This window comes from Bos javanicus, chromosome 19 (assembly GCF_032452875.1).
Source record: "Bos javanicus breed banteng chromosome 19, ARS-OSU_banteng_1.0, whole genome shotgun sequence".
NCBI classification, from domain to species: Eukaryota; Metazoa; Chordata; class Mammalia; order Artiodactyla; family Bovidae; genus Bos; species Bos javanicus.
The window spans coordinates 9,204,529-9,229,186 of NC_083886.1; the positions used below are offsets into that span (position 1 = coordinate 9,204,529).

The window sequence follows — 24,658 nt, forward strand, 5'->3', positions numbered from 1 at the left end:
TTTAAACCTACATTGCATGTTGAGCATTTTTCCCCTGCTTTTTTGTGGTTGTTTTCTCTTTTTTCTCTTTGGTTTTTCACTTTTTTAATTTATTTTTTTTTACTTATCTATTTATTTATTCCCTCTACTGGGTCTTCATTGCTGCGTGCAGGCTTTCTCCAGCTGCAGCAAGTAGGGGCTGCTCTCTAGTTGCAGTATGCGTGCTTCTTCTTATGATGGCTTCTCTTGTTCTGGTGACACTGACAGGTGAACTCCCCAGGTCGGTAGGTGCCCAATATTCTACTGGAGAAGAGTGGAGAAATAACACCTTCTTCACAGTCCAACTTTCACATCCATACATGACCACTGGAAAAACCAAGCCTTGACTAGATGGGCCTTTGTTGGCAAAGTAATGTCTCTGCTTTTCAACATGCTATCTAGGTTGGCCATAACTTTCCTTCCAAGGAGTAAGCGTCTTTTAGTTTCATGGTTGCAATCACCATCTGCAGTGATTTTGAAGCCCCCCAGAAATAAAATCTGATACTGTTTCCACTGTTTCCCATCTATTTCCCATGAAGTGATAGGACCAGATGCCATGATCTTCGTTTTCTGAACGTTGGGCTTTACACCAACTTTTTCACTCTCCTCTTTCACTTTCATCAAGAGGCTTTTGAGTTCCTCTTCACTTTCTGCCATAAGGCTGGCGTCATCTGCATATCTGAGGTTATTGATATTTCTCCCGGCAATCTTGATTCCAGCTTGTGCTTCTTCCAGCCCAGTGTTTCTCATGATGTACTCTGCATATAAGTTAAATAAGCAGGGTGACAATATACAGCCTTGACGTACTCCTTTTCCTATTTGGAAGCAGTCTGTTGTTCCATGTCCAGTTCTAACTGTTGCTTCCTGACCTGCATACAGATTTCTCAGGAGGCAGGTCAGGTGGTCTGGTATTCCCATCTCTTAAAGAATTTTTCAGTTTGTTGTGATCCATACAGTCAAAGGCTTTGGCATAGTCAATAAAGCAAAAATAGATGTTTTTCTGGAACTCTCTTGCTTTTTCAATGATCCAGTGGATGTCGGCATTTTGATCTCTGGTTCCTCTGCCTTTTCTAAAACCAGCTTGAACATCTGGAAGTTCACAGTTCATGTACTGTTGAACCCTGGCTTGGAGAATTTTGAGCATTACTTTACTAGCATGTGAGATGAGCGCAATTGTGCGGTAGTTTGAGGATTCTTTGGCATTTCCTTTCTTTGGGATTGGAATGAAAACTGACCTTTTCCAGTCCTGTGGCCACTGCTGAGTTTTCCAAATTTGCTGGCATATTGAGTGCAGCACTTTCGCAGCATCATCTTTCAGGATTTGAAATAGCTCAACTGGAATTCCATCACCTCCACTAGCTTTGTTAGTAGTGATTCTTCCTGAGGCCCACTTGGTGTCACATTTCAGAATGTCTGGCTCTAGGTGAGTGATCACACCATCGTGATTATCTGGGTCATGAAGATCTTTTTTGTACAGTTCTTCTGTGTATTCTTGGCACCTCTTCTTAATATCTTCTGCTTCTGTTAGGTCCATACCATTTCTGTCCTTTATCGAGCCCATCTTTGCATGAAATGTTCCCTTGGTATCTCTAATTTTCTTGAAGAGATCTCTAGTCTTTCCCATTCTATTGTTTTCCTCTATTTCTTTGCATTGATCGTTGAGGAAGGCTTTCTTATCTCTCCTTGCTATTCTTTGGAACTCTATGATGGGTATATCTTTCCTTTTCTCCTTTGCCTTTCACTTCTCTTCTTTTCTCAGCTATTTGTAAGGCCTCCTCAGACAGCCATTTTCCTCTTTTGCATTTCTTTCCCATGGGGATGGTCTTGATCCCTGTCTCCTGTACAATGTCAGGAACCTCTGTTCATAGTTCATCAGGCACTCTATCTATCAGATCTAGTCCCTTGAATCTATTTTTCACTTCCACTGTATACTCATAAGGAATTTGATTTAGGTCATACCTGAATGGTCTATTGGTTTTCCCTACTTTCTTCAATTTAAGTCTGAATTTGGCAATAAGGAGTTCATATTCTGAGCCACAGTCAGCTCCCGGTCCCATCACTTCATGGCAAACAGATGGGGAAACAATGGTAACAGTGACAGACTTTATTTTCCTAGGCTCCAAAATCACTGCAGGTGGTGACTGCAGCCATGAAATTCAAAGACGCTTACTCCTTGGAAGAAAAGCTATGACTAACCTAGACAGTGTATTAAACGCAGCGACACTACTTTCCCAACAAAGACCAGTCTAGTCAAAGCTTGGTTTTTCCAGCAGTCATGTATGGATGTGACAGTTGGACGATAAGGAAAGCTGAGCGCTGAAGAATTGATGCTTTTGAACTGTGGTGCTGGAGAAGACTCTTGAGAGTCCTTGGATTGCAAGGAGATCCAGCCAGTCCATCCTAAAGGAAATCAGTCCTGAATATTCATTGGGAGGACTGATGCTGACGCTGAAACTCCAATACTTAGCCACTTGATGCAAAGAACTGACTCATTGGAAAAGACTCTGGTGCTGGGAAAGATTGAGGGCAGGAGGAGAAGGGGACGACAGAGGATGAGATGGTTGGATGGCATCACCAACTCAATGGACATGAGTTTGAGCTTCCAGAGTTGGTGATGAACAGGGAAGTGTGGCGTGCTTCAGTCCATGGAGTCGCAAAGAGTCGGACACGACTGAGCGACTGAACTGAACTGAGACTCTCAGCACAAGCATTTCAGTAGTGGTGGCACACGGGTTTAGTTGCCCCATGACTGGTAGCATCTTTCTGGACTAGAAATCAAACCCATGTCCTCTGCATTAGCAGGCAGATTCTTTTTTTTTTTTTTCTTGTTGCAGAGTGTCTTCCAATCACCAGATACTGAGCAAACTGGGAATGGAATGGGTACCTCTGCCAGGCTTGCTTTCCCTCCCGACTCCGAAGCTGGCAGAATACAAGCCATTCTCCAGATGCGATCCTGGGAGGTTAGCAGGCAGATTCTTAACCAATGGACCACCAGGGCAGTTTCTCCTTTTTCCTTTTTTTATGCTGAACATTTTTTCATCACATTTTAAAATAATTCTTATTAAACCTAGAAATTTTCCATTGTTTGCTATAAATATTGATTTGCCCATTGCCACAAAAAAAGTATAATTATTCTTGATTAAATTTGGACACATTTTATCCTCTAATTTAAAAAATTATCTTCCATATGGTTTATTACAGAATATTGAATGTCATTCCCTGTGCTATACAATAGGATCTTGCTGCTGTTTATCCATTCTCTACATAATAGTTTGTTAATCCTGAACTCCCAATCTGACCCTCTCCACCGCCTCTTCCCTTGGCAACCAGAAGTCAAGTCTGTTCTCTATGTCTGTGAGTCCGTTTTATAGATCAATTCATTTGGGTCGTCTTTTAGATTTCACAGATAAGTGATATCACTTGATATTCGTTTTTCTCTTTCTGGCTGACTTCACTTTGTATGATAATCTCTAGATCCAGCCAATGTAGCTACAATAGCAATCCTTCATTCTTTTTTATGAATGAGTAATATTCCATTGTATATGTGTGCGTATATATATATGTATATATATTGTATCTTCTTTATCCACTCATCTGTTGATGAACATTTAGGCTGTTTCCATGTCTTGGCTGTTGTAAATAGTGACACTATCAGCATAGGGGTCATTAAAAGTGTCTCTCTTTTAATTATAGTTTTGTCTGGATATATACTCAGGAGTGGAGTTGCTGGGTCATAGGACAACTCTATCTTTAGTTTTTTAAGGAACCTCAATCCTATTCTCCTAGTGGCTGCATCAGTTTACATTCCCACCAGCAGTGCAAGAGGGTTCCCCTTTTTTCATATCCTCCCCAACATTTGTTATTTTTAGGCTTTTTATTGATGGCCATTCTGACCGGTGTGAGCTGGTACCTTTTGTGCCACCTGTAAATTTGATTTGCACTTCTCTAGTAATTAGTGACGCTGAGCTTCTTTTCTTGTGCCCATTGGTCATCCGAACACATACTATTTTATAAGGATGTCATACATAATCTAAGAATATCATTTGCCTCTGTTGAATACTATTTTTGTTTTGCTGTTTATTCAATCTTTTAAAAATTAATTGTAGTAGTCTCATATATATATTTTTTGCGTGCAAGTGATGTTTCATTTTAGTCAAGAACCTAAGTGATTCCAGACACAGACACCTTAATTGGCCAAAACTGACCATGTAAAATTTTGTCATAGTGGTAACAAAATATTGCTTTTGGACCGAGGATATAAAAATACATAACAGCTATTTCTAGGATCTCTTTCTCCATCTAAAATAATTTTGCTGTAAAATTAAATACTACATTTAATTCTGCCATATTGGTGCAATGGAAAATTCTAATCATTAATTTGAATTGGCTCTTGCTAGAAACATATTTACGCTGTCAGAAGGACATGACAGCTATTTTTCAAGATCACTGTCCAATAAGCACAGTAAAGCTCCAGATGTTTTTGGTTTTCACATTCAATTTCAGCTTTTATAAATGCAATTTTCTTCATATGCTATTATTGGACAGGCCAGAATTGCATTTGGCTTCCTGAGTTATAACTTTGTTATCAACAAATCTTTTTGTTGCTGTTGTTGTTCTCATCGTTTTAATCAATAATGAAGCGTTCATTTCCTGGAGAATATGAAGTTGCAGGCATTTCATCTTTCCAAATATGAGTTGGAAGGTTTCTTTGTTCGTTTTCTTTTGATTATTAATGAGAACTTTATTGAGCAAAACATTTCTAAAATCCTTTTTTTTTATGTGAGTCATGCTCAGCAGAAGTCCACTCACTTGCATTGTTTCTAGTTCTTAGAAATTTAAGTAGAATGCTTTTTTAAAAATTGAGGTACAGTTGATTTACAATGTTCTGTTAATTTCTACTGTACAGCAAAGTGATTGTTATACATGCAATATACATACACACACACATATATATTCTTTTCCATTATGTTTTATCACAGGATATTGAATCCAGTTCCCTGTGCTGTATAGTAGCATCTTGCTGCTTCTCCATTCTGTATATAATGGTTGGCATCTGCTGGCCTGAAACTCTCCATTCATCCTCCCCTCCTGCCCTCTCCCCTTTGGCAACCACAAGTCTGTTCTCTGAGTAAGCAGACTGCTTTCTACTTCCTTCCCCTGCAGCTTTTTTCTTCTCTCAGCTCCGCTCTTCTTTTGGCGGCACCGTGTGGCATGGGGGATCTTAATTCCCCATCCAGGCACTGAAGCCGTGCCCCCTGTCGTGGAAGCGCAGAGTCTTAACCCCTGGACTTGCAGCGAAGTCCCTGAGCTCCACCTTTGCATTTTACATCTCTATGAAGATCTTGTGCTCATTTTCAAAATTATTTAAATAAAACTAAAATGTAAATCTAAATTTTTGAAAAATTTCCATTTTATTCAAATGTTAATGAAAACATCATTTTAGCATTCGGCGTGCGTCTAGTTGCCACTGTCCTTGCTCACCTGGTTGCCAATTCCTGTTTCCTGAATGTTGCACCTGAACCTGCATATGTACAAATTTGAGAGTAATATGAATTATTTAATGATATAAAATATCCTTTAGCGTTCACTTGCAGCCATTGCAAATATCAGAACCAGGCACCTCTGGGGAAATGATACCTTGTTATGCAGGAATATATGCATTCAAGCTAGCTGAGAGGAAGGATTTGACAAGTTAATTGATTTGTCTTTTTTCCTTAAATGCTTCCTCCACCTTGCACTTGGAGGCAGTGTCTAGCTCTACGTTAGTGGGAGCACAACTGGCACATCTACACGACACTTGGTCTCAGTCCCTTTGTGTTTCAAGGACAAAGGTCAGAAGTGTAAGGAAGTAACCTCTTGGGATCTGTACGTCATGAGAACAAATGTTTAGGGTTTATGAACTCTTCTGCGGCAGCACTGACTGCCAAACTCCAAATGACGGGCATGCTCACACTTCATAATACACCTATCAGTTGAGTTTGTGATTTGTAGGGTCCTCTAAAGTTCATGGCTTGGGTCCCTTTTGCCTAGGTTAAGGGCTATGGTGACCCCTTTGGATGTCGTCTTTGAAAGAGTGAGAATCGATAGAGGGTGGGATCCCTGGCAGACCAGCTACTAGGAGAAAGGAGCCTCACCAGATGAGATTTGGGAGAAAGAGAAGTGGCAGATTACCATGAGGCTAAATGAGGCTAAAGCTTCGGGTCTTTCACTTGCACAGACTTTTCCAAGACCCATACCTATTTTTGTGTTCTTTTTCTCAGCAATGGCCCCCAGCCTATAAAACATAAGGTAGGTTTAACAGGATTCAAGCCAGGCAGGTTCAGGGCAGTTCAGGATCTGTCCTCCTTCTGGCAGTAACCTGGAGTACTCAGCAGAGATACTGTTGATGCCTGGAGTACTCAGAGGCATTTGAGCTGAAGCGGAGCCCTAGGCCAACCCAGTCCAGTTTCACAGTAACATCAGAAAGCCCAGCAGTGAGATTCATCTGAATCCAAAGAACGGAGCTGATTAAGAGAAATATAATGCAAATAACAGGTGAAACTTTGAGTTTTCTAGTTTTACCTTTAAACAAGTAAAAAAAGAATCAGATGAAAGTAATTCTAATAACATATTTTATTTAATCCACTGTATCTAAAACATAATCACGTACAGATGTGAGAACTGGACCATAATGAAGGCTGAACATCAAAGAACTGATGTTTTTGAATTGTGGCGCTGGAGAAGACTCTTGAGAGTCCCGTGAACTGCAAGGAGATCAAACCAGTCAATCCTGAAGGAAATCAACCCTGAATATTCATTGGAAGGACTGATGCTGAAGCTGAAGCTCCACCTGATGGGAGGAGTCGACTCATTGGTAAAGACCCTGATGCTGGGAAAGATCGAAGGCAAAAGGAGAAGGGGGCTGCAGAGGATGAGATGGTAAGACAGCATCACCAACTCAACAGACATGAATTTGAGCAAACTCCAAGAGACAGTGGAGGACAGAGGAGCCTGGTGAGCTCATGGGGTCACAAAGAGTTGGACATGACTTAGTGACTGAACAACAAGAAAAATGCAAACCATTAATGAAGTCCCTAAAATCTGGTGTGTATTTTATACTTGCCACACATCTTAATTCAGACTACCCACATTTCAACTGCTCAATAGCTACGTGTGGCTATGGCTACCATATTGGGCAGCATGGCTCTAGATAAGCCCTCTGTCTCTACCTTCTCGTCAGTTCTAGCTGGGGCACTGTATTAGTTTCCTATTGCTGCAGTAAAAAGTCACCCCAAACTGAGTGGCATAAGACAACACAAATTTATTCTCTTATAGTTCTGGAAATCAGAAGTTTAAAATGGATCTTATGGAGAAAGTGATGGCACCCCACTCCAGTACTCTTGCCTGGAAAGTCCCATAGACAGAGGAGCCCGGTGGGCTGCAGTCCCTGGGGTTGCAAAGAGTTGGACATGACTGAGCGACTTCCCTTTCACTTTTCACTTTCATGCATTGGAGAAGGAAATGGCAACCCACTCCAGTGTTCTTGCCTGGAGAATCCCAGGGATGGGGGAGCCTCGTGGGCTGCCGTCTATGGGGTCACACAGAGTCGGACATGACTGAAGTGACTTAGCAGCAGCAGCAGTCTAAGATATTGGTCAGGTTGCCTTCTTTCTGGAGACACTGTTCCCTTGCCTTTTCCAGCTTCTAGAGGCTGTCCACATTCCTGGGCTTCTAGCCCCACATCACTCCAACCTCTGCTTCCATAGTCATATCTCCTCCTATAGCTCTAACCCTCTTATAGCTCTGTACCCCTCTTATAGGATCCGTGTGATCATGTTGGGTCCACACAGATAATCCAAGATAATCTCCTCATCTCAAGATCCTGCACTTAATGATATCTGCCAAATCCCCTTTACCATGCAAGATAGCATATTACATATTTGGGGATTAAGATGTGGACATCCTTGGGAGGTGTTTAGGAGAGGCCAAGGCTTCAGGGAAAAGATGCTAGGGCCTCTAGCCAAAGCAGGGTCAGGGGAAAAAAAAAAGAATGGCTCTATTTTGTCCAGAAAAAGAACAAGAATGAGCTGAAAGTCTATGGGAGGAAAACTAAGGGAAGCTGAAGGCGTTGAACCTGTGAAGGAACCTGGCTCAGGATCACCCCAACCAGCAGGCTCCCAACTTTTTCGGTTATTTGGGAAACTTGTCACAGTTATTAGTCCTAGAACAGAACCTCTTCTCCAAGGATCATATCCATTCCACACCCCCACCCCACCTCCTCCATCACTATCAGCTACACACAGAGACACAGAGACACACACACACTCAGCGAAAATCAGAGGCGGACTGCTCCTAAAGTGCTTGGTAGGAGAATGGATCATTTGAAAATGAACAAATTAATTGAAAAAATAAATATGTACTTTATTTCTTCATAAAGTGAAGTGAAGTCACTCAGTTGTGTCCAACTCTTTGCGACTCCCTGGACTGTAGCTGGAATTTTCCAGGCAAGAATACTGGAGCGGGTTGCCATTTCCTTCTTCAGGGGATCTTCCCAACCCAGGGATCGAACCCAGGCCTCCCGCATTGCAGGAAGACGCTTAACCGTCTGAGCCACCAGGGAAGCCCATTTCTTCATAGGAATACTATTAAAATGGAACAGTGGGCTCCTAACCAAGGACTCAGCAGTAAATAAGTTGGGGATATGGTCAAAAATACTTCCTGGAAGAAAAGATTATAAAAATCTATAATCACCTAGAACAATAAAACTGTGCTGCTCCAACTACTATAAAACAGACTTAAATATAGCTACAATGATTGCACAAGAGCCCAGCGAGCTGTAAGTGCATAAAAGTGCCTTTGGATCATATGTTTGAACTAGAATCCAATCTGACGGCTATAAAGTGGTCAATGAGAATCTTGCTCAACCCGTTGGAGTTTAGATGGCTCCTTAGAGGTGATTTAATGATCTAAGCTCTCTTGCTGCTAAGTCGCTTCAGTCGTGTCCGACTCTGTGCGACCCCATAGACGGCAGCCCACCAGGCTCCCTGGTCCCTGTGATTCTCCAGGCAAGAACACTGGAGTGGGTTGCCATTTCCTTCTCCAATGCATGAAAATGAAAAGTGAAAGTGAAGTCGCTCAGTCGTGTCCGACTCCCAGCGACCCCACGGACTGCAGCCCACCAGGCATCTCCATATCCATGATTTTCCAGGCAGGAGTACTGGAGTGGCGTGCCATTGCCTTCTCCAAGATGGCTCCTTAGAGGTGATTTAATGATCTAAGCTCTCTTAGGGATTCCTTTATTTTCTCTTGATACGCTTCACTGGGGCCAACAGAGGTGTTTAAAGCTCTTTCCATGAGTCAGTGTATCAGTATTCAATGCGTTATTGGGAATGGCAGCCACCCCAGCCAATCTGGTCCAGAGCATTGAAGAAACAAGTGCTCTGGAAGGGGCGGGGCCTGGCCCTGACACACCCACCCAGGATACGCTCTGGGAAGGCAGCCCACAGGTGGTGGGTGCGGGGAGGCTCTCCGGTTTGGCAGGTAGAACACGGAATCTGGGGAACAGGGCAATCAATAATAAGCAGGTTTTGCGTAAAATAGGAGGCATCAGGGTCATTTGCTACAAGAGGCAGATAGAGGTAACAACAGAGGGAGTAATAAATTAACACCCCTGGCGTTCTTGGATGTCACAGTTACCACTTAAAATACATTTGGGTAACCTCAAAGATCCATGACATGCAGCCATTTGTCATTTCGCCAGGACAAGCATCTTAAACACCTTGAGCACGTGGGAACTAATTGAATGAAAACCAGCCTTCCATCTCACCATGACACTGTAGTTCTTTGCTTAGAATGGAGCATATGGAAACTTTCTTTAGGTGATTTAAAAATAACAATAACCACGATGGTTTTTCCTTTGGAAGAGAAAGTTAGCTGCTGATGCTGTTATTAAACTGAAGAGAAATTTAGATGGAAGAATGAAACGTAATTGTCAAAGTCAGCTGTGCTGGGCTGGGAACGATGAATAGGTCCACTTGTATTCTATAAAAAGATTTGGAAGAAGTTCTTTGAGCATGGCACAAAAACTGGTCATCACAGGAGAATTAAATTTTAGGGAATGTTGAAAGGAAGGTGAGTATGTGATAAGGGGCTACGCACAACAAACAGTGACCCTTTGATTCTGGAGAACAAGAGTCACTTGTACAATGCAGGGGTTCAGAATGGCTTGGAAGAATATTGCTCAAGCATGTCATGGGCTTGCTGCAATCGAAAACCAAACTTGTAGGAGCTGGTTTGGGGAAAGTATGTTTGCAGATATCAGCCATTGTTCCCAGCTGGAGTTCAGGGACAGGTTTTGGGTGGAGCCCAAAGCAGGGCAGGGACTGAGTCCTGGAAGGACCAGGACTAAGTGGATAATCAAAAGAGGCTTGTTGGCCCCAGGGGTAAGGCAGAAATCAGCCAACAGGACCTATGACAGAGCAAGAAGTCACAGCTGATCTCAGAGCAAACTTAACTTTGTGTTGTATCCCCAAGCGTTAGACTAAATATCCTTAATCTTCTTTTTCTAATGTTAGAACCAGGGGACTTCCCTGGTGGTATACAGTGGCTAAGACTCCGAGCTCCCAACGCAGGGGGCCTGGGTTCAATCCCTGGTCAGGGAACTAGATCCCACATGCCACAACTAAGTGTTCACATTCCGCAACTAAAGATTCCACATGCAGCAATAAAAAGGGGAAAAAAATGATTTTACATACCCAAACTAAAAGAGTTTGCATGCTGCAACTAAAGCAAGATCGAAGATCCTGTGTGTCACAGTGAAGACCTGGCATGACCAAATAACTAAATATTTTAAATAATAATATAAAGTTAGAATTGGTCCTAGAAATTGTGACAAGGCTGAGCCTACAGATTTGGGAGAAGGATCAAGGGCTATTAGGTGTGAGAGGAGAGGGCTGCAGAGCTGGGAACCTGGAAGGGGGTGAGAAAAATTGCCCATTGAGAAGTAAGTAACTGGAGGGTCAGACTGTTGGAGAGCCAACTAACAGCTAAATCAGCTATAACAGCTAAAACAGCTATAGCATCCGGTTGTCCTCATTGGAGAAACTTTACAGGAAGTTCTTTATCTCTCTGGATAAAGGATAGAATTCGTACTGTGTCTATTTGACTAAGCTGGGGTGTGCAGTTCCCAAGATCCCTTTCTCTGTATGATTCCAGGTAGGAGCTGGCCAAAAGAGGAAATTGCAGGAGATTTGGAAGATGGAGGAGAAGCAGCAGCCATCCCCCTCCTTCATTTATCTCTACTGTACCCCATCTGCTGCTGCTGCTGCTGCTAAGTCACTTCAGTCGTGTCCCACTCTGTGCGACCCCATACCCCATCTAGTAAGTTAAATTGGCAATTTTGAACATAAGAAAAGTTCTTTCTAGCTGAGATATCCAAAGAGATATCTAGTGGTTGGAAGACACAAATAAATTGCCTAGGCCTCTTATAGAATCTGATATTAAATGAATATGCTTTAAGACCTAGTGAATTACATTAGAAACTTTAAAAACAATCACCAGGATACCACTGAGCATCTTTAACTTTTTAAAAAAATACTTACTTGGCTGTTCTGGGTCTTAGTTGCTGCATGCAGGATCTAGTTTCCTGACCAGGGATTGAACCCTAGGCCCCCTGCATTGGGAGCGTGGAGTCTTAGCCCCCGGACCACCAGAGAAGTCCTCATATTGGGCATCCTTAGATGGAACCCTGAAACATTTCACTAGAGGCTTGCTAAGATAGGCAGAAGACACTCTGGCAATGAAAGAGCTGTTACCTTCTTTATTTTTGGACATTATAGAAAACAAGAAAATGAAAGAATGAGAAGTATAAGTCTTCATTTGGGAGCAAAGGAAATGAAAGATGGAGACTATTGCAACATATCTTTACCACACTGAGTTTCCCCAGCCACAGACATGGTGTCATCTCTCTGTTTGTTTAGGAATCCTTTTAGGTCTTTGCTGCTCTGCTAAGTCACTTCAGTCATGTCCGACTCTGTGCGACCCCATAGACGGCAGCCCACCAGGCTCCCCGGTCCCTGGGATTCTCCAGGCAAGAACACTGGAGTGGGTTGCCATTTCCTTCTCCAATGCATGAAAGTGAAAAGTGAAAGTGAAGTCGCTCAGTCGTGTCCGACCCTCAGCGACCCCATGGACTGCAGCCTTCCAGGCTCCTTCGTCCACAGGATTTTCCAGGCAAGAGTACTGGAGTGGGGTGCCATTAAGACTTTAAATTTTTTCATAGACATTTGACCATATATATGAATTAAGATTTATTCCTATATAGCTTTGTAGATTTTGATCCTATTATGAATGGTATTTTTAAAAATCTAATTTTCTAATTGTTTCCTTTCTCTTTTTTTTCAAGTTTGTTTTGTCTGTAAATGGTAGTCAACTTTTTCACCAGTTCTGAGGATTTATCTGGAGTGGTTCTTGATCAGAAATTTTATCTCTTAATTTTGACACACAAGTTAGTTTTCCTTCTGTAAAACATGCAAATTCCATGATGTAAACCTGGGATTGTGATACCGTGTATTGATTTTCTTTGACTTAACAATTAATGTTTATTTAATTCTTACTGGAAACCATATGGTCTATGGAAGTGTTTTACAAAGCATGTGTCATTGACTAAGAGGAGGTTTTCATATTTCATACTATAATTATTTCTCAGAGATTCACAAAGGCCCTGAGAAGTCCTGCAAAGAAACCTCTCTACCTCACTTAAATCCTGCATTCCAAATTTATTTCATCACAGAACTCCTTTTCAGGCAATACCTTTCAGCCTTCTGAGGAACTGTTTTTAACAAAGAGCTCCCTTTGGGAATTGATGGTCTCAGGGAATAGTTATTGTGAAAACTGGTTAACTCCAGGATTGTCGTAAAGAATCTATTGTCTCTGTCACTACATTCTGTGGAAGCTAACCTGGGTAGAACAAGGCTCTATTTGGCATTTTCTGATCCTACTCTTGTGTTTAACAATAACACCCTATGGGTTAATGCTATCATGATAAAAAGAAAGAAAAATATGCACATTGGTCTTCATGAGCCTACTTATTACCTCTGTTCCCTGGGAAAGGACCATAGCTGGTCACAGTGGGAGAACGTCCTTGAAATTCTATTGCTATCTTTTGCCTGTTATGGAGATGACATTTTTTCCTGCTGCTATTACTCTTCCTGTTAAACCCCAGGCCCTCAGCTCTTCTGTAATGTTTTTTCCTTACATTGTACAGAACCACATATGTTTACTGAAAGCAGTCCTTTCTGTGTTCTGGATTATGTACAAAGGCTACAGTTTATCGGAGTATAACTAACTGGAAATGGAAAAGGCCCACAAGCAGGAACAACTTTTATCAGGGAAAAAGGGTTCTAGTTATTAATATATAAGTTTTCCTTGTATTGCTATTTCTTATCAGTGTTTATTAGAGCATTTGAAAGGATAATGATGAAGTTCATCCTCGTGTACATCAAAATCATTTGTGAGCTCTGAAAAAATATATATGTAAAAAACTGGTCCCTATCTGGGACTTTCTGAATTGGAATCTCCAGGGAGCAGCTTAAGCATTTGCTTTTTTAAAAGCTCTGCAATTTACGCCCTGGCTTTTATGATGTGGACTTTCTTTTTTCATAAACCACTTTCCCATACGGCTCTGCCTATGTTCTTCTTCTGATTTTGATGTAAAACAATAAAGAATATTTTTAAAGAAAATAAATCAATTTCAAAATCAGTTCCAAAACCCTAACACATTTTTTTTCCTTGTCTGGCTCTAGTTGCTGTTTATGTAGAGAAATTTTTGAGTTCCAAATGTGTCACTTAGCATTTTGTTTTAAAATGTTTCCAGGCTTTCATATAGTAATAATAATTGTCACTTTAGGAATCATAATATTCCAACAAGTATTTACTTGTGTTGTAATTTAGCTAACCATTTCCTTACTACTGGACATTTAAGCTGTTCATGTTTAGCTGCTCTAGGGAAAATGGCAACGAAGAACTTGGCATGTATGCACTTTGCTTTTCTTTTGAATCAGTTCCCTTGGGATAATTTTCTTGAAATCTGGTTATTGGGTCAAAGGATATGAACGTTTTTTTATGACTTTTGTTAATGATTACTAAATTGCTTTCCAAAAGGTTGAAGAAATTCACAAAGTCATGCCCCAACTGCACAGCTTAATGGCTGAGGTTTTCAGGGAGTGGCAAACAGTACTTGAAGTCTGTTGGGTGTTCCCATGTCAGGTAGAAGAAATTGTTCTGTTAGTAGTCCTGTTACCTCACTTCTCCCTTCTCCAGCAGATCTTCTCAACCCCGGAATCAAACCGGGTCTCCTGCACTGCAGCTGGACTCTTTACCAACTGAGCTATCAGGGAGTGGGTAAACGTATCGACAGTTCTCTGCCTCTTCCCCCGCCCAGAGGTGGAGCCTACTGACACTTCCCTCGGACCCTGGAACCCAGGCTGTCATGTTAACTTCTTTTGACCAATAGAATATAGCACAGCGATGCTGCCTAGGTCTGGACGTTGGTCTTAAGATGCCTGGCAGGTTCAGATTTCATCCTCTCGGAACCCCAAGCCACTATACAGAGAGGCCCAGCTTCGTTGCTGGAGAGTACATGGAGGGAGAGGGAAATTCCTGGCCAGTCCAGCTGGCAGTTGAGGCACCAGACAAAGGTGACTCCGTCTTGAATTCTCCAACCTCAGTCAAGTCACCCAGCCAACATCTGGAGGAAAAACAAACCTTCCTGATGAGCTGATAATCAAGGGTTGTTTTAAGCCATTTGTTTGGGGGTGAACTGAAGTAATACATTTTATTTTGCTGAATGTCAAATGCAGAGGCATACCAGTGATACATTCAAGCTTCCTTAACCCAGTTTCAAGCAGAATGAAACTCACTGACATTCACCACCTCTCATCCCACCTCTGTACTGACCTCTGTCACAGAACTGACCCCGCTGTGCCATCTTCATGTCCATTTGCATCTGCTTTCCCTACCACATTGTGGGTATTCACCTTGGTAACCACAACACTTTTCAGTAGGCCTGGCACGAAAGAGTTGTTAATGGGGACTTCCCTGGTGGTCTAGCGGTTGAGAGTCCACCTTGCAAGATAGGGGTCCAGGTTCAATCCCTGGTCGGGGAACTAAAATCCCATATGCCATGGGGCAACTAAGCCTGGGCTCTGCGACCACTGAGCCCTGGCGCTCTGGACCCTGTGCACCACACCTAGAAAGCCCCCACACCACAACGAAAGCCCCCACATAACACAACGAAACTCCTGAGTGCCACAGCTAAGACATAATGTAGCCAGATAAACACATACTAAAAAGCAGTTGTTGGAACTTATTTGCTGAGTGAATCTTGACTTGCTCTTGATTGAGTGATAAAAGCACTTGAAACGCAGTGATAGTTTTTATTCCTGGGCTCAGCACTGTGCAAAGTATTTTATGCTGAATACCTCATTTAACTGTCACAACAATCCCATGAAGTAGGTCTTATTATTATCTTCATTTTGCACGCGAGGAAACAGAGGCTAGGCAAAGTTACTTGAGGCAACAAGTGTACTTGTGCTGATCAAGGCAATGCTTTAGGCTTTGGCAGCAATAAGATGAACAAAGTCACTTCAGTTAGGTGGCCAAAACCCACTGACATCTGGTTAGATGACTGTGTCATAGTGGACAGCACTCTCTCTGAGACGGCTGCCTTCCAGCTGCAGGAATGTCATGGAGGCTTGTGTAGGGCAAGTTCTGCACAAGGGTATCCAGCCCAAGGTCAGGTAGGGGCTAAAATCTAGGCTATGCTCACCATGGTGCCTGGCATAGAGCTGTCTATCTGGGGGAAGGGACACTTGTTGCTCAATGTGTACCGTGTCACTGGGTGGGTTAGTGGCAGTCCTGGGTAAAATGTGCTAGTCTACGGGAAACTGGAATGCCTGATCAAACACAAGACAGAGATGACTAAGAGACATGCCAGGTTTTAGAACGGATAGAGCAAGGAGACGGTTCCAGAGAAATAGAGTATGTGGAGCCTGGGGGCAATGGAAAATCTAGGTGTGGTATCTGAGTGCTGTTCACCATCCTAGAGGTGGGTCACTTTGGCTAAATGTCTCATCCCTGGGAAGTTCCTGTCTCTCTGCCATTGTTTGAGACTTCCAGACTTTGCTGTTTCAGTCCATCCCAGCTGCAATGGTGCACAGTAAGTTATGCAAACTAGCGAAAATATTTCATAACGATTATAAACCTTGCCAGAGAGGGCTGACCGCAATTTTTTCTTAGAGAGTCCAAGCAATTCAATGTCCATACAGCACCCAGCATGTGGGGCCTTATGGATCCTGACAGTTAACCCAAAAGAGATGTCTCTCATGGAATACAATGAGATTGGTAACAGCCTCTGATTGCTCCTCTATATGCACGAGCGGAGCTGGAGCTGAAGGATCGAAACTGGTTTGGAGTAGAACTTCACTCTGTCCAAAGTAGCTTGCAGAGTCCCTCACGCTCCACTTCGAAACTGGAAAAAACTGGGAAGAGTGGAGAGGGCTCTGGGAAATGGCTAACCATACCCTTGTCAGACACCCACTGAATAGAACCAGAATTAAGATCTTCAAAATGTAGCTGGAAAATTCCCAAGAACAATGTAGCGGTGACGGTGTCTGAGTCTGGCTAGTACTTATTTGAGGCCCTTTCATCATAGCCACTTGGATGAGGCCTCTGCCTTGTGAAGACATGGCACGTGGGTCCAGACAGGCGGAAGGGGACAGCCCCCTTTTATCACCTGCTGAATGACATCACATTCTCTTGTACCACCTGGCATATATGAGCTCAAGAAAGAAAGGCACTATTTCAGTTTCCTAAGGCTGCTGTAACAAAGTACCACCAACTGGGCAGCTTAAAAGAATGGAAATGTATTGTCTCACAGTCCAGGGGGGATTAAGTCCCAAATCAAGACGGTAGCAGGGCTCTGTTCCTCTGAAGCCTGCAGGGGAATCCCTCCTTGGCTATTACCCGCTCCTGGTGGTTTGTGGGCAGTCTTTGGCATTCGCTGGCTTGCAGATGCATAAATCCAATCCACTGTCGTCACGGGATATTCTCTGTTCCCGTCTTCACAGGGCCATCTTCTTATAAGGACACCAATCATTTTGCATTAGGGGTCCAATCTACTCCAATACCACCTCAGCGCAACTGCTGACATCTGCAACGGCTCTATTTCCAAGTGAAGTCACACTCGGAGGTACTGGGGGTTAGGACTTCATCACTGGGGAGGGGACAGGGTCACACTTCAATCCATAGCAGACACGCTCCTGTATAAAACTACTTTCTGGACTCCTAGATCTGCCTCTAGTATAGTGAACTGGTTAATCCATGGGTTCTGAGTCAGATTTCTCAAGTTAAAAATTTGGTCTCTCATACAGATGGCCAATAAACACATGAAAAAAATGCTCAACATCACTCATTATTAGAGAAATGGAAATCAAAACTACAATGAGGTATCACCTTACTCTGGTCTGAATGGCCATCCTCAAAAGATCTACAAACAATAAATGCTGGAGAGGATGTGGAGCAAAGGGGACCCTCTTGCACTGTTGGTGGGAATGTAGATGAATACAGCCACTATAGAAGACAGTATGGAGATTCCTTAAAAAACTAGGAATAAAACTACCATCAGTTCAGTTCAGTTCAGTTCAGTCGCTCAGTCGTGTCCGATTCTTTGCGACCCTATGAATCGCAGCACGCCAGGCCTCCCTGTCCATCACCAACTGCCAGAGTTCACTCAAACTCACGTCCATCAAGTCGGTGATGCCATCCAGCCATCTTATACTCTGTCGTCCCCTTCTCCTCCTGCCCCCAATCCCTCCCAGCATCAGAGTCTTTTCCAATGAGTCAACTCTTCGCATGAGGTGGCCAAAGTACTGGAGTTTCAGCTTTAGCATCATTCCTTCCAAAGAACACCCAGGGCTGATCTCCTTTAGAATGGACTGGTTGGATCTCCTTGCAGTCCAAGGGACTCTCAAGAGTCTTCTCCAACACCACAGTTCAAAAGCATCAATTCTTCTGCAGTCAGCTTTCTTACCCAACAATCCAACTACTGGGCAATCCCACTACTACCCTGAGAAAATCATAATTCATAAAGACACAGTTGCCCCAAAGTTCACTGAAGCACTATTTACAATATCCAGGTCTTGGAAGCAACCTAGATGTCCATCAACAGATGAATGGATAAAGAAGTTGTGGTGCATATATACAATGAAATATCATTCAGCCATAAAAAAGAATGAATTTGAGCCAGTTCTAGTAATGTAGATGAACCTAGAGGTGGTTATATAGAATGAAGTAAGTCAGAAAAAGAAAAACACATATCACAGATTAACACACATATATATAGAACCTAGAAAAATGGTACTGATGAGCCTGTTTGGAGGGCAGGGATACAGATGCACACCTAGAGGACAGACTTGGGCACTTAGCATGGGCAGGAGCGGGCGGGATGAAGTGAGTGGGTTGCACTGAAACAAATATATTACCATATGTAAAACAGATAGCGAGTGGAAAGCTGCTGTGTGACACAGGAAGCTGAACCCGGTGCTCTGGGTCAACCTAGAGGGGTGAGAAGGGGTGGGGGGTGGGAGGAAGTTTCCAGAGAGAGGGGACACAGGTATATACTTCTGATTGATTCACTGTTGTTGTATGGCAGAAACCAACACAACATTGTAGAGAAATGACCCTCCAGTTTAAAAAAAACACAACTGTCTCTACGTCTGTGCGAATGAGGGCGGGGGAGGTTAGAATAAGGTGCAGTGCACAGCGCTGGGTATTAAGTGCTCATTTAAGTACCAGTCGTCAGTGTTTTTACCTGTCACATCTTTCCACTGACTTCTCTGGAAGGAAATAATTTATTCTTTCCTGCAGACACACACGGTCCAGGGCAGAATCAAATGCTCTGCAGTTACGCGAACAGGGAGCAGAATGGAGAGTCGGAGAGGTTAGTTTCACTTGTTCATTCAGTTAGACTGAAGGAGGAAAGCCACTCCTTCGCTGTATTACCCATAAAGGAGACAGTTCATATTTGTTAGCACTGAAAAAGTTCTCTCTGTAGACGCTTCCAGTAGGAAAGGCAGGCATTTCTCAAACACATGCCCTTGACGTTGGAGAGGTTGCTGGGAGAAGACGACTGACTCATGTTTAAAGAGAGCCTCACAAGATGATGCTTTTGGTTTTTGGTTGTTTGTTTGGCAGAGCTGAGCTGCATGTGGGATCTGTTTTTTTTTTTTTTTTTTTTTGACGAGGGTCAGACTTTATTGTGAGCAGGATGGTAGGGAGTGGGGCTCAGGTCAACCAGAGACTGAACGCATGTCCCCTGCATTGCAAGTGCGGAGTCTTAAACAAGTCTTAGACCCTGGACTGCTTTTGATGAAAGCATGTTTGAGGATGTTTTGATGAAATTCCCTGTGGTCAGGTATCAAGCCCTCACTCAGTTTTAAGACAGGCTCAGAAACTTCACAACAAAGACCCAGAACTGAAAGCTGAGTCAAACAAAAAAATGTTCATAAAAATGTACGAGATGTCGAAAACCAGAGGGCCACTTTTATAATTTGCAGTGACAAAAATCTACGTCTGTCAGACCAGAACTTTCCATCGGTCCAACCAATGGAAAGTCTAAAAGTCTCTCCTTAGACGTAATGGGCCCAAAAGGAAACGAATGATTCTCTGCCCCCATCTGGGTCGGTTGCACCCACTTCACACCCATAACCCAGGCCAGAGGAAGCCCGGTTCCCTCTTCTTTACCGTCCATGACGGTAAAGCCAGTCTTGTCGCTACTACTTCTGAAATCTGCCTTGAGTCCAAAGCGTCTCTCTTCCGGTTCACTGCCATGGCTCTTGCCTCAGGCCACATCATTTTCCCTCTGAACCTCTGTACCAGCCTCCCAACTGGTCTCACTTTTTCTGTGCCAGTCTTCCTCTAGTCCATCGGTCCCCAGCTTTTTTGGCACCCAGGGCTGTTTTCGTGGAAGAGTGCTTTTCCACAAATAGGTGGGGGTGGGGGGCCATGGGTCCAGGATGATTCAAATGCATTACATTTATTGTGCACTTTATTTCTAATCTAATGCCACCGCTGATCCGAAAGGAGGTACCTCTGTAGCCTGGAGGTTGGGGACACCCTGCTCTAGCCTGTCCTTTCCGCAACAGCTACAGCTCCCATTTCAAAGCAGAAATTACAGTGTCACTCTCTACTTCATCCTCTTTATGGCTTCCCATTCATTCACTAAACATTTTTACTGAGTGCCCTCTCTGTGCTCTACCCTCAACAGTGCCTCCATTCAGGAAAAGAAATAGTATGTAGATTGCGGTAAATGCCGTGAAGAAAAATTAAGGTGTGAAGGGGCAGGGAATTGTGTGTGTGTGTTTACAGTTATTAAACAGGGTCTCTGAGGAAGGTTTCACTGAGACTAAGTAGGAGGTGAAAGAGGTGAGAGTTGAATTCTGCAGAATATTCCAGTGGGAGGGAATAACTGGTGCAAAGGCCCTGGGGTGGAACAGAAGCATGCCCGGGAGCTGAACAGAGTACAACAAAATCAAAGCTTCACTATGGTTTATAAACTGACCCAGTTCCCTCACCCCCCAAAAAAACCCTTCCCTTGACAGTCCTCCAACCTTCTCCAGCATTCTCCCCACATCACTGCAGTCCATTCACACCAATCTAGTTCATCAGACGCTGTTTCCTGAAACACAGGCAATGTAGCTGCCTCTGCAGAAATACTTCCCATCCAACTCTTAAGTACAATTTGCTAGATGGGCTCCTTCTCATCAGGCAGGTTTCAGTTTAAATTTCACCTCAGGCCTTTTTGAACCACAGAAATTAAAATAGGTCTCTTCTTATTACTTCTTTCCTAATTGTTTCCCTCCTGTCCCTAATAACATCATACAATTGGGATTCATATTTACATATATATATATATATGAATTTATACTTACAACTCAATAGGCAAATGTTATCTCATCGTCATTTAAATTTGTATTTGAAAACTAGGGAAAATTAAGCATGTTCATAAGTAATATGAACTTTTTTCACTTCCTGTCCTCACTTCCCTGGCCAGCTGGAACCCGAACCTGTCCACCTGTACCGGGGGTTGGGGGGGGGGGGCGCAATTTATTTTCCTAAGTTTCCTCTTGGCAATAATTATTCCAAATCCCAACCGTCTTTAGAGCAAAGTGTGTCACTCCGAAAAGGGGCAAGAGTGACATGTGAGTTGTGACGGGCACTCCCATTATGCAGTTGCTGCTAAGTCACTTCAGTCGTGTCCGACTCTGTGCGACCCCATAGACGGCAGCCCACCAGGCTCCCCCGTCCCTGGGATTCTCCAGACAAGAACACTGGAGTGGGTTGCCATTTCCTTCTCCAATGCATGAAAGGGAAAAGTGAAAGTGAAGTCGCTCAGTCGTGTCGACTCTTAGCGACCCCATGGACTGCAGCCCACCAGGCTCCTCCGTCCGTGGGATTTTCCAGGCAAGAGTACTGGAGTGGGGTGCCATTGCCTTCTCCCATTATGCAGTTATTATCGTGCAATTATTAAATATCACCAAATCACGTACAATGCAATGATGAATCACACTGAATATATCTATTTAAGTGAAGGCGAGGGAGGCGCTGCCCACCAGCGGCCCCTCTGCCTGCTTCAGGGGCCTCCCGAGGCAGGCAGACGGTCTCACTAGCCCCGGAGACCGTCCGCGGCCGAGGCGGGCGAAGCCGCGCAGAGCTCGGAGCTTCACCGATGGAAACGCGCAAGAAGCGTCCCAGAGCATCCAGCGCGGCCTGTCTCCCGAGCCCCACCGAGACGACAGCTCATCTCGCGAGAGCACGGGCAGCGCCCGGCGGCGGCGACGGCGGGCGGTGGCGAGCGGCAGGCGGCGGCGAAGCGCTCTAGACCGCGCCCCCTCTGGCGCGGCCGGGAGCGGCGCGCACGCGCAGGGGTGGCTGGCCGGCGTGGGGGCACGAGGGCGGGGGGCGGGGCCTGCGTCGCGCCGCGGGCACGTCGCCGCGCGTCCTCGGTATTTAATGTGTCTGTGTTCCCCTGGCCCGGCCGAGCACGTGGGGGAGCGGTCAGAGCGCTGCGCTGAGGGGCCGCGCGGTAGAGGCGGGGGCCGGGGGGCCGGGGGGCGGCGGCGGCGGCGCGAGGACTCTGCACCCTGACGGTGGCCGAGCAGCGGTGAGTGGGGGCCGCCGGTGAAACGGGGAGCACCTGCGGGGGCCCCGGGGGCGGCGCCGTCGGGGCGGCGCTGAGGCGGCCGGGCCGTCGCCGCCTGTCAGGCAGGCCCTCTCCCTCCCACCGCCCGCGCGCCCCGCCGGGCCCCGCCTGACGCGCCTCTGGTGACCGGCCACGGCCGCCCTCGGCAGCCTCGCGGGCTCCCCGCGCGCGTCCTCGTCCCCGGGGGGCGGGAATCGCGGGCTCGGCGCTCCGTACGCCTCTCCGCGGCTTAACTTTCCGCGAGCTGCGGCTCACACCCTCCGGGGCACGGACGCCAGTGCGTCCCACCCAAGGTCGCCCGGCCTCGCGCGCGTTTCGCTTTCAAAGGTCGCGTGCGCCCGGCCTGCGCCGGGAGAGGCGGCGGCGGCGGGCAGGGCCAGGTGCTCACAAGGGCGCGGGAGTGTCCGAAGGCCCGCGGGCGCCCTTCCCCCGCCTCCTCCGGGGTTGGAGCTGAGCTGGTCACTTCAGAGAGCTCCCCCAACTTCTGGGCTCTCCCGTCGTGCCCCGGGTTTCGCCGCACCGAGGCCCGGCGGTGGCACACCCGAGCGGGCAGCCCAGCCCCTGGGAGCGGCACGCGGCGAACTCAAGGCACGGGGTCTCGGTCTGCGGGACCGCGAGGCTGAGCTCGGAGATCCGCTGTGCTTGGAACCCTGTTGCGGGAGGAGGGAGGTTTAGGGTCCTGGTATCGAAGGCTTGGTGTCTCTCGAGGACAAGCTCTCCCAGCCCCTTTACAGGGTGTCCGGGGAGACGGAGGCGTGCCGCCCCGGGCGCCCGCTGACCTCGCGCCCCGGGGCGGCCCGGGGGGAGCACTCTGGTTTCGGGGTCACAGGTCCCAGTGTGCGTGGGCAGGCTTTGGTCTGGATGCCTCGGGGGCGAGCTTTCACCAGCTCTCCTGCTTTGTGCCACCTTGGGTACGGTCGCTCCTATTTCCCACCCCCCGGAGGAGGCCCAGAGAAGGACCGGAGCTTTTGGTGGCAGGTGGTGCCCAGTCGACTGGCTGGGAAAACCGCGCGTTTCGCGGTCCCCCTTTCCCGCGGAGATGACGAGGTTGGCGGGCGCCTTCTTGCCCTCTCGTCCTCCGCTAACAGCAGCCGGGTTTCTGTACACAACTCCAGGTGTCAGAGGAGGCCTCTCAAGCCGTGTCGGGTGTATGGGCAGAGCCCTGAGGTTGAACTAGCTGTCTTTCCCCTGTACAGGCTGTCTGGTGTTTAAATGTATCTCCTGTAGGTTAATCTGGGTTGCTGGACACTAGGTACAGTCATATCTTGTTGGTTGGTTTGTTTTCCAATACCCCCACCTCCTTTGTCGAAATTCTTGATCAAGAAACCCCATTCACAAAAAGCTGTCAATTCTGGGAGTTAGTAACCTTACCTTGCTGCCACATTCTTGGAACTAAGTCCTTCCAAATAATTTTCTTTTAAATTCTAATTAGAAGTTTGAGCTCTTAGCACTGCCCATCCCCTTTGCTCTTAAAGGTACAGAGCATCTTTGAAGCGAAGAGAGGGGAGCATGACGTGCCCGTCTGTCAAATTCCTCTGTTCTTGAAGTTCAAGGGATTCACCTGCTGATGATTTAAGACATTCTTAGCACTGGAGACAAGTGAGGTAGCTTTTTTTGACTTGTGTTGAACCTTTCCTCTAACTTCTGAGCTTGTATTATGGGTTCTGGGTAGTAATTCCTGGGTGTGCATTTAGATGAAGAATGGCCTTGGGCTATAGTAGGATCTCTGGATCCTACAGGTATGCAAATCATTGAAGCCTTGGTGCCTATCTGAATTCAGTAGGCTCTATTGTCACACATATTGTCAGGTGATGGCCCCTGAAGTCGCAGAAAACTGATCCCCTCCCAGCCTGTGGTGACACTGGTCTGCTGTCTAGCTCTTAGATTATCTGCTCTTCCGCCCAGCAGTCTCTAGGAAGTACTTGGCCACTGCAGGGTGTCGGTGAGGATGTCAGTTGAAGTGGCTGCTCAGGTGCCAAGGAGATATGTCTCCAGAATAAGGTTGCTCAGCGTCAATATTTTAAAGTAGTTTATTCTACCTAGTAATGCAGATTATTCTTGGGCGTTGAACCCAGGCCAGGTCAAAATCACCGTTTGTGGGTGTAGGCTGGTTTTAAGCTTTTCAGTCTTCTTTCGTCCTCAAGACAAATTGAGATAATATTTGTGGGGCACAGCGCTGTGCCTGGCACATGTTGGGTACTCACACATTATTTTTTTTTTCCCTCCTTCTCAAGAGTCTCTGAGACTGACTTTGTTTCTCTTGAATCTGTTAAGTGACTTGAATATTAATAAAAGGACTCTATTCCCCAACCTCTCACCTGGAAACTTGGTTGGAAGGAGGAAAAATTGGCTTCCTACACATTGCCAGCCAGCCTCCTGGCTCAAGCCACGTGCCTGGTGAGC

General features: G+C 45.4%; 1 protein-coding gene and 1 non-coding gene across 3 annotated transcripts in view; one reads left to right on the forward strand and one right to left on the reverse strand.

The window, feature by feature from the left end:
* Positions 1-2,841: 2,841 nt before the first annotated feature.
* Positions 2,842-2,981, reverse strand: LOC133233136 (small nucleolar RNA SNORA7). The gene has a single exon (XR_009731612.1). It is a non-coding gene; the product is annotated as a small nucleolar RNA SNORA7 (small nucleolar RNA).
* Positions 2,982-22,015: 19,034 nt separating this feature from the next.
* Positions 22,016-24,658, forward strand: part of AKAP1 (A-kinase anchoring protein 1) — a 36,479-nt gene continuing 33,836 nt past the window's right edge. The window contains exons 1-2 of one of the 2 annotated variants that reach the window (XM_061390041.1): positions 22,058-22,216; positions 23,731-23,859. The gene's annotated coding sequence lies outside the window, so the exon portion shown is untranslated. Of the gene's footprint in view, positions 22,217-23,730; positions 23,860-24,658 lie in introns of both variants that reach the window. The other variant, XM_061390040.1, reaches the window with a different exon arrangement.